Here is a 10,115-nt window from a genome sequence, read left to right on the forward strand (position 1 = left end):
ACGCTGCATGCTTTTTGAGCACGAGCTGATTTTTAAAAGCTTGTTCTAACAACACAAACAGTATAAGTTCAGCAAGACATCGTGGTAAACACGATTAAAAAAACAAATACAATGGAGTTAGGTTTCACTGGATCCGGATCAAGCTGTTGGGCTGTATAAAGTGGATCGGATGGAATTCCACTTATTCATTATTATAATCTCACAAAACTGTACATGACGAAGCACGACTTTAACCAATGAAAATCGGCTATGGCATCACGTTACTGTATTTCAAGCCAGCATGAAAAATATATATCTTGCTCTATGGCGTATGTATGGTGCATACAGGAGAAAAAATAACAAGAATGACCACAGACTGTGGTCACGACCTGCGATACAAAATATTGTGACGGCCATGGGTTCGGGTGTACTACGAGGGGGAATCCCTGGTTCTCCTCGAACTTACAGGGCCTGAGGCTACCGAGCACAAATAACTTTGTAGACGGCAGGTTGCTAGCCAACCGCGAACGCCAATTGGTCCACCACGGTGGTCCCAGCACCAATCGTATCTTAATTGGATCTTAATTAGGGAGGCTGAGCTTTACAGCTGATGCATGCCGGACTGAATGAGCCAATGTGTTGAGGAGTTATAACCTCCCAGGCTAACCTAAGTGTGAACAGCGCTGGATCAATGTAGGAAATGACGGACACGGACAGATTGGAAAGGAACGTCAACAAGAGATTCATTATTTACAAACAGGGATAATTTATGCAAAAAGAAGGGGTAGGGAACTCAAAGACTTTAATGTTCGGGGGGGGGGGGGGTTCATGGAAAAGGGATCAATGGGGGAATGTAGATTCACAATGTACAAGTGATAGCAAACAATGGAGAGTGCAGCGATATTTACAAAGCAAAGGAAATGGACGAGATGCCGACTTAATCCTATGCCTTACCTACCGGCTATATACAATACAGGGTACGTATACACAGTACCGACCCTCCGCGGAGGTAGAAAAATAGCAGAGGATAGAGAAAGTACGAGGATCAATGGCCTCTTGCTTACGAAAGCAGTCGTGCTTCTGTGACCCAAATGCTAAAGGAGAGGGTAAAGAGGAATATATTGTGGTGTATAGGGTGCACGACCATAGAGAGTGCAGGGTGTCGTACGTGTCGCGTGTAAATGTGTGTGGTGCAAGAGAAACCACGAAGGTGCGTTTTCAGTGGTGGTCATTCCAGAGGAGTCAGGCCGGGGCAATGCCGTCAATCGTTGATGCCCTCTTTGTTTACGGTGAGTCTGCATTCAAGGGAGAACGATCAAATAAAAATAGCTGAGAAAAGAATGCATGAGATAAACTGGAAGAAAAAGACATAAAATGTCATTGCCTGCGCCATGGTTTTAGTCATTTTGCTGTACTGAGTTGAAGGCTGTCAGTCAGCCATCTTTTGTCGGATGACAAAACAAAATCTTCTGCATATGTATACTCATGTACACGCTGGGATTCCTCCCTTTCAGGAAAGTGTAATTTCAGGGAATGAAAAATAAAAAACCATTACCTTACGGCTCAGCTTACATTCTCTAATCTGTCGCATTAACCTTGTTATATTGCAGGCACCTGCAACTCACCATGGGTGAGTTCAATTATTCCAAAGTAAGGGAGAATCACCTGCTTGAAATCGAGTTATTTCTAACAACTTCTAAAAGGTGCCAATAATATTGTCCGGGCCATTTTAGGATTTCTGTGTGGAATAAGCTAAGATTTAGTAATTTTTTCAGCTTTTTTTTGTTTTGTTTCACTGTAAACCAAAGAAATACAAATGTGGAAACCAAAAGATTTTAAAATTTCAACAATTTTGTGGAAGAAATAGTGCATTATTTGAAAAAAATGCAAGGGTGCCAATATTTTTGGCCACAACTGTATGTTGGAGAATTACCTCACACTTGAACTTGAACAACATGGACTATCCCATGAGATTTATTTCCAGCAGGATGGGGCACCTGTACATCATGCATGTGTTGTATGAAATTACCTCAATCAAATTTTTCCCAGCCCTTGGATTGGCAGGTCTTTGCCAACACTTCTGTGGTCACCGCACAGTCCTGACCTGACCACTTGTGACAATGTTCTGTGGGGACATGTCGAAGCTGAGGTTGCAGAACATCGCATGGCATCTGTTGATGAACTGAAACAGCACATTCAGGAAGAAGTTGGCACCATAACGTGATATTTTGGTGCAAAACACATGGTACTTTGGTACATAACGCATGGTATTTTGGCACCAGAACACATGGTATTTTGGTACATAACACATGGTATTTTGGTACATAACACATGATATTTTAGTACATAACACATGGTATTTTGGTACATAACACATGGCATTTGGTACATAACACATGGTATTTTTGTACATAACACATGGTACTTCGGTACATAACACATGGTGTTTTGGTACATAACACATGGTATTTTGGTACATAACACATGGTACTTTGGTACATAACACATGGTATTTTGGCACCATAACACATGGTATTTTGGTACATAACACATGGTATTTTGGTACATAACACATTATATTTTAATACATAACACATGGTATTTTAGTACATAACACATGGTATTGTCGCGCGACTCCAGGTTAACACTAGAAGGTCGCGGATAGGCCTAAACGGTTTATTCGGAGGCAATGACCAAACACGGATTGTGCTATAATAAGTGCGGGAGGAAGAAGGAAAATGGAAGGCTGCGCAAGCGCTTAACTGCGGAAGGCGAACGAACCCAAATGGCAAACCAGATTTTAAAGGAATGGAAAATAATACAAGGGTTTATTACAAATAAGAATCGGGACAGATAAACGCGATAATAAATCTAAAACTCCTAAATTGGGATCCCACACACCGACTTCGAATACAGACGAGGGAATATGAATACGAAAGAAAAGGTCTCGTCGTGTAAAGTGTAAACGCGGAGCTCTGGCTTATCTGGCTCTTGTCGTCTTGTCTCCGCTGCCTACACGCGGCTTCGTTCGGCCCCGATGCACCCACTATGTCCCACACTCCAGCACCACAGCACCGAGCACCATGAGGTCCGTGCACCAAGCACCACGCGTCCAACGCAGGCCAGTTGCTCCAAGCGAGGTCGGTCTTCCCACACGATCGGCCTGCCACGTCCCAGTCAGCTCTCCCGAAGCAAACGGGCAAGAACAAGCGAACTCCACTCGGGCTATATCTCAACTCAACTCGAGCTGCGCAAGACAAAGCGCCGGATGTCCAAAACAGGCTAGCTGCGGGAACAAGAGCACCAACTGCAAGGGACGCAAGGGCTGCAAGAACGCACGAACCACAAGAGACTCTCGAGACCAACGCAAATGGCGCAAGACTCACTAACTAATGGCGTTCGGCGCTCTCTTAAATAACCTTCTCCGTGACGTCACGTCAGCCTTGGCGCATTACCCAATATGTGCCCTCCACTGACTCACCGGCTGGAGGTTCACGCCTACCGCGCCACCCCAACTCTCGTCCCCTGTTCCGTGGTCATAGCACGTAGTACTCGATGTGGTTAGGCCTGTCGGTGGTGTAACTGGCGGCGGCGCCCATCGGCGGTGTCTTGGCTTGGTTTCCTTGCCTGTTCGTCTTTCACAGTCATGTCAGAGAAAGGCATTATTTAGTGTTGCAATAAAGATCCTAACTAAGTGTCTAAGTGGTTGCGGTGCCAAAAGGGACAAAGGTTTGGCTGACAAGGTGAGACATAAGGGGTGCTACTCTTTAATCCCTAACTCTATTTATCACACGAACATCCTGGTATGCTCACAAGTATACATCTTACCCGACAAAACGCCTACACATGAAACTTATTACAAGGTAGATTCCTTACCACGACAGACAAAGCACGTTACCTACACAGATCTATCTGGCTCTACATATCACTACCCTCACTGACATAACAATGTTTTGGTACATAACACATGGTATTTTGGTACATAACACATGGTATTTTAGTACATAACACATGGTATTTTGGTACATAACACATGGTATTTTGGTACATAACACATGGTATTTTGGTACATAACACATGGTTTTTTGGTACATAACACATGGTTTTTTTGGCATCATAACACATGGTATTTTGGCATCACAACACATGGTATTTTGGCATCATAACACATGGTATTTTGGCATCATAACACATGGTATTTTGGCATCATAACACATCGTATTATGGCATCATAACACATGGTATTTTGGCATCATAACACATGGTATTTTGGTACATAGCACATGGTTTTTTGGTACATAACACATGGTATTTCGGCATCATAACAAATGGTATTTTGGCATCATAACACATGGTATTTTGGCATCATAACACATGGTATTTTGGCATCATAACAAATGGTATTTTGGCATCATAACACATGGTATTTTGGCATCATAACAAATGGTATTTTGGCATCATAACACATGGTATTTTGGCACCATAGCACATGGTTTTTTGGTACATAACACATGGTATTTTGGCATCATAACAAATGGTATTTTGGCATCATAACACATGGTATTTTGGCATCATAAGACATGGTATTTTGGCATCATAACAAATGGTATTTTGGCATCATAACACACTGGTATTTTGGCATCATAACACATGGTATTTTGGCATCATAACAAATGGTATTTTGGCACCATAACACATGGCATTTTGGCATCATAACAAATGGTATTTTGGCACCATAACACATGGCATTTTGGCATCATAACACATGGTATTTTGGCATCATAACACATGGTATTTTGGCGTCATAACACATGGTATTTTGGCATCACAACACATGGTATTTGGAGAAAGAAAAACACTCCACAAGTGGAGAAAAATTATCTTGTGCCTTGACAAAGGCAGACTTAATACGAGATTGATGCTCTCGATGTCTATGGAGGTATTGTAATTGTTATATTACTGTACCATGTTATTACTAGTTGAGCCCGTGGAACTTCCGCGCAACAGACGGGGAGGATTTGGGGTGGGGATCACTTTATCAAGAGAATACAACAGCTCCATGGAATGAATGAATATATGAATGGTCGTTTTTAGGCCATTTTCTTCGCTAGAGCGGGGGTTAGCCTTGTGGGCCCCATGACAATCATGGTTTCCTGTTTGAGGCAATGTTTTTATGGCCGGATGCCCTTCCTGACGCCAACCCTTGGTCACGCTCTTACGATGCGCAGGGATACGGTGCATCTATTCTAAATCGGGATACACACCGTGATCATTCATCCCAGCAAGCTGGTACTCAATTTACTGACCTCGGAAGGATGACAGGCTGAGTCAACCCCCCTGGCGTTAATTCAGCGATCGACCGGGATTCGAACCCAGGATCCGAGGATCCCAAGCCGGCACCCTAACCGCTAAGCCAACACCAGGCTTTGAGGTGGGGATCACTTTATCAAGAGAATGCACAGCTCCGTGGGATAAATAGAATCGTACCTCAGTGGTTACCGTGGTCGTATCCTCCTGTTATGACAATAGGTTGTGCAGAGAAATGCTGTTCGTTTTTGAGGTAAATATTGCCTCAGAAAAAAATATTACCTCAACATTACCTTCACATCCCTAACAACGCCACGATCACATGAACAGTTTTCCATCTCAGGTCGACCTCAGTGTTCTCATCACCCTCCTCCAATAAAGCGAGACTTGAAAATAACCAATTCCCATCGCTAAATATCTTCTTCACGAACAATTGCCGATTGTTTGGAGCAGTAAATATCGCCATTCTACAACAAATGGAACTTCCGCATAACATATTACCTTCACAACAACAACAACAACTTCACCTCCAATAACAGGATCGCTCTGGAAAAAAAAACATCATCACAACATTACCTTCATAACAACAATTACAACAAGAACACAATCGCTCAGGAAAAATAAATATTATCTCAACATTTCCCCTTCACAACAACAACACAATCGCTTCAGAGAAAGAAGCTGTTCGAGGCCAGAACACCAAAAGCCTGAGGCCCATACGTGCTATGGCCCTCTCAAGGAACATTACGATTATCGGCTGCAACCTTTCGATATATATTTGATGATCCTTGCTTTACAATGAAGGGAAAACAGAAATGGAAGGCATAACCATTGTGAATACTGTATAACGCTTCCGCAGGTAGCTTGGGCCGAAGCAAGTGGGACGTGGCAGCCGAGGATAGCTGTGCAGCCAATGGGTGTAAGGCAGGCCTTCGATGAGCCTCCCATCGATTTACTAATGTTAGTCCAATTGGCAAGAATTTTTCACGATAGGAATGCCTGCTCCTGTAGAATTTTCTGATGATAATTATGACGTCATAGATCACATAGTATGGGCGCCATCTTGGTAAAAGCGAAAAACTTTGCACCTCTATATCTCCAAAGCCACTCCATGGGAAAAATTGAAACGTGGCTCATTGTGAAGTACTCCCCATGGGCAACAACATACATTCATCATGATGTAATTCGTGCCTTCATTATGATGTCATAATTAGACAAGTAGAACGCTCGATCCGATCAGTTTGAAATTTATTGAGCATGATCTACGCAAAGATTGCACAGGATAATTAAATTGACGACGTCATCGGTCACGTGGTTCGGCAGCCATGTTGAATTGAACATAAATCCACGTCGTTAATAAACCACACAAACACAGCAGCTAATAAACACCACACAAAATACACCACACAAACACGTCCTGGCGAGGGTCTGCAATCTCTGATTGCTCTTTCTTGTTTTGTATTGATGTTATTACTTTAATATGTTATTATTCCTGGGATATATGACTCACCCTGGTTATACCTTCTTATCTCTCTCTGCTACTTTTAGTGCCACTTCCTTAAATCTAACTTCCTGTGCCGACGGGCTTTCGTCCTTAAATAACTGCCAGTTGGGTTGGGTGTCACACCGCCCGCCATAGCGTGTCCATGGGCCATATGGAGCCATCCCTGCCAATTAATCTCTGGCCAAACTGGGATGAAATTGGTTGATGTAGATGGATAACAAAGTTTCATGGAGGGGTGTTATCTTACGATAATTCACCAAATGTCTGTCTGTCTGTCTGTCTGTTCCCAGGTACCGCAAACACGGCTGAACCGATCGCAACGAAATTTTGGGTGGGTAATCCTGGGACCCCCTGGAGTAAAATAGGCGAAATTGTTTTTCCAATTTTCCAGTTTTTCCAAACACGATGGAATTATATTTACCGATATGAACAGTGATGTGGTTTTTATTGAAATTCTACAAATACCGTTTAGATTTTGATGATTTGCGTGTGATATGATTTAACGGATGTTTATATAAATCGTTTAAAATAAAAAAAGCCTTCAATTTCTGATATTTTGCCTTTTCATTTGGGCCTCCCAATTGAGGCCCCGCCCATGGGGCGGGTACCGTTGCTGGTATTCATAACTAGAAAGCATCGGAAAATGCAAAGCCTGCCCGCGTCCGCTTTGGATTCGGATTTCTTCTTCCTCAATATACTAAACACGACGGTAACAGGTAAAAAAAATACAAAAAGATTGACGATTTTAGGTGACATTGACCTCTGAAAATAGGCATCAGTGACCCAATATACAAACCATGTTCAAATTTCAAATCAATCGGATTAGAATTGACAATTTTATGCGACCTTTGACCTTTCGATCTAAAAAAAAAACAATTGGTTTGTAGCTTTTGATTGGTGAACCAATTCAGTGGCCCAATATGCAAATTCTTAATGTTTCAGGTCAGTTGCATGAATATTATGCGTTAGTGACATTTGAGCTTTTAACCAAATTATGGATTTGTTTTCTCCATATTCTCATAATAAGGATTTGTTGAAAATTTGATGACAAAGGCTCAAATGGTTAAAAAGAAATGTTATGGCCCGGACAGACACAGACAAAGTTATGGCCGGGACAGACACACAGAAGTGATTGCTAAAAACCCCATCTCCCATTGCGTGGGGGACGGCCTAGAAAGGAAAAGGTAGACGAGCAAACAGGTTTACAGTACATCGGGCAGCTCTATATAATCTTGACAGAGGCATCACATGCATGAAGGCATGACCACGCAATTCCACACCCCACCCGTCAGCACATATGAACGCAGTGACGATTTGTACAACAATTATAGGCCACACGTCCCCACCCGACTGTTTGTGTACACGTCATTATACCTGTTGCCAAACGATTGCTAGGCGAGGGACAAACTATCAAATATGGCACTCGTTCCCCTTGCCCTTTGTGACGTGGTGTGATCCCTCATTCATCTGTCGTTCCATCTGTACACACGAGTACAGCACCAGGTACCAGGTAGGTTAATAAAGAATAGCACATTTGACAAACAAGACAAAATAACTTGAAGACAAAACAAGGCACGAGCATGGGAAAGGTGCTCGTCGGGTCACGGGAAGCAAATGTCAAAAGGTTTTGTGAACATTTTCAAAGTTCCAACGTTGGGTTGTCCCAAAGTGATATTTCTATAATTGCCTCTGTCTTACCAACCTTTGTTCGTTCTGCTAAATTTTGCAGTGTAAGTAAAAATAGATGCACACAACGACAGGAATGAATACTTACCATGCCGACATTTAATCCTCTTCACATGGACACCGCCCTTCATTTGTAAGGCACAGTTATCCTTATATGGCGAAAAAAACCCAATATGATTTCGTGGAACAATAGTGGGGTGGCTTAGCCCAAATATTCAAAAGAATTGTGCATTTTGTGATACAAGCACCAAATTTGGCACACTAGTAGACTATCATATTGTTACAGACACGACTTTGATGTTAAGGTGGGCCGAGCGGAATGGCCGTCGTGTCCGCACAAATTACCCGATTGTACTCGAACGTTGACGGAGCCGCGCTACGCTGGATCAATAAGGAAAAAGAAGACACACGGCTGGATTATAATGACAGACACCAATGTTTCGATTCTCAATTATATTCGTACGGAAAAGGTTAGATTACAGGGGCTAGAGGTAAAGCACAGAAAAGATGGGCACTTAGACACAGGCTTATCTTAACCCCGGACAGACGACAGGTAAACGGGACAACGGCTGACTCACACGGGGATTGATGGCAAGGAAAGGCAAGTAGCGATGGCTCAAGGTGCACTCTTGGCTCAAGGCAGGGTACAGTCCGGTCCAAAGCTGCGGGGAGGTCACAGCGCTCGGAGGGGACGTTCTTTCTCAGGCGGGTCTTTCTCTCTCAGCGATCGCAGGCAACGTTCTTTCTCAGGCGGGGCGCATCTGACTCAGCGCTCGCAGGTACCTCTTTCTCCAGCTGGGGGCGCATCTCTTCTCACTTCCGGTAAGTCGCCACGTATATCCGGCGGGGAGTGACACGCCCTCGGCTCGCTAGCGCCGCCCCAGATTGAATCGGTCCGCCCTTCTGATTGGGTGCGGGGGGTCACCAGGCTCCGCCCTTGAGGAGGAGCTGACAGCCAGCCCCTCCGTGGTAACCCCGTGGAGCGCGTGGTCAATGGCGCTAATCGAGCCGGTGTGAGGACGCATCCTCCCCCGCGCCGCCGCCATCTCCTCTGTTGTTGTTGTAATGGTTGGGGAAGAAGATGGAAGGAGGTATGGGAAAGGTCCTAAACTCACTACTGATGCCATATAATCACATTCTGGTGCAACGAAGAGTCAGAATTAATGGAAACGAGTCCTTAACTGACATAGATTAAGAATAACTAGGAAGACGTCCTATAGTTGTCTACGTGTGGTGCGGTGGACCTGGGCACGACATTTAATGGGGGAAAAAGGGGAAGGTCGGCTCTACTGATTGTTGTTTACAGACAATGGGACTAGGGAATGGGGGATTGGGGATAGTTGGGGAGTATTGGGGAAAATAGGGGAATATTTACAAGCGGATATGGAGGCCAAATTCCATATTCGCAACATTGCACCCTTCTCTACCCTCGGGGCGTCCCGACCCGATAAATTTTTACCTACTTTAGTGTGGCACGCAATGTAGTTCCCTCTACTATTAACTCTACCCTGAGTGCGACAGTTTTACAGATATTCACGAATGAGTAAATATGTCCCCCTGCGCCGTTGCACCCTTCTCCTCACAGAAACACACCCACAGGATAACCGAATCCGGAAAGAATTCTCAAACTAAACATACA

General features: G+C 43.8%; 1 long non-coding RNA gene across 1 annotated transcript; it reads right to left on the bottom strand.

Annotated features, from left to right (window-relative positions):
* Positions 1 to 1,159: 1,159 nt before the first annotated feature.
* On the bottom strand, positions 1,160 to 8,269 carry LOC144892568 (uncharacterized). Its single transcript, XR_013623772.1, has 3 exons — positions 8,165 to 8,269; positions 2,009 to 2,161; positions 1,160 to 1,274 (listed from the first exon to the last, which is right to left on the bottom strand). It is a non-coding gene; the product is annotated as an uncharacterized LOC144892568 (long non-coding RNA).
* Between the last annotated feature and the right edge of the window lie 1,846 nt (positions 8,270 to 10,115).

This window comes from Myxine glutinosa, chromosome 6 (genome assembly GCF_964187855.1).
Source record: "Myxine glutinosa chromosome 6, kmMyxGlut1.1, whole genome shotgun sequence".
Taxonomy (NCBI): domain Eukaryota; kingdom Metazoa; phylum Chordata; class Myxini; order Myxiniformes; family Myxinidae; genus Myxine; species Myxine glutinosa.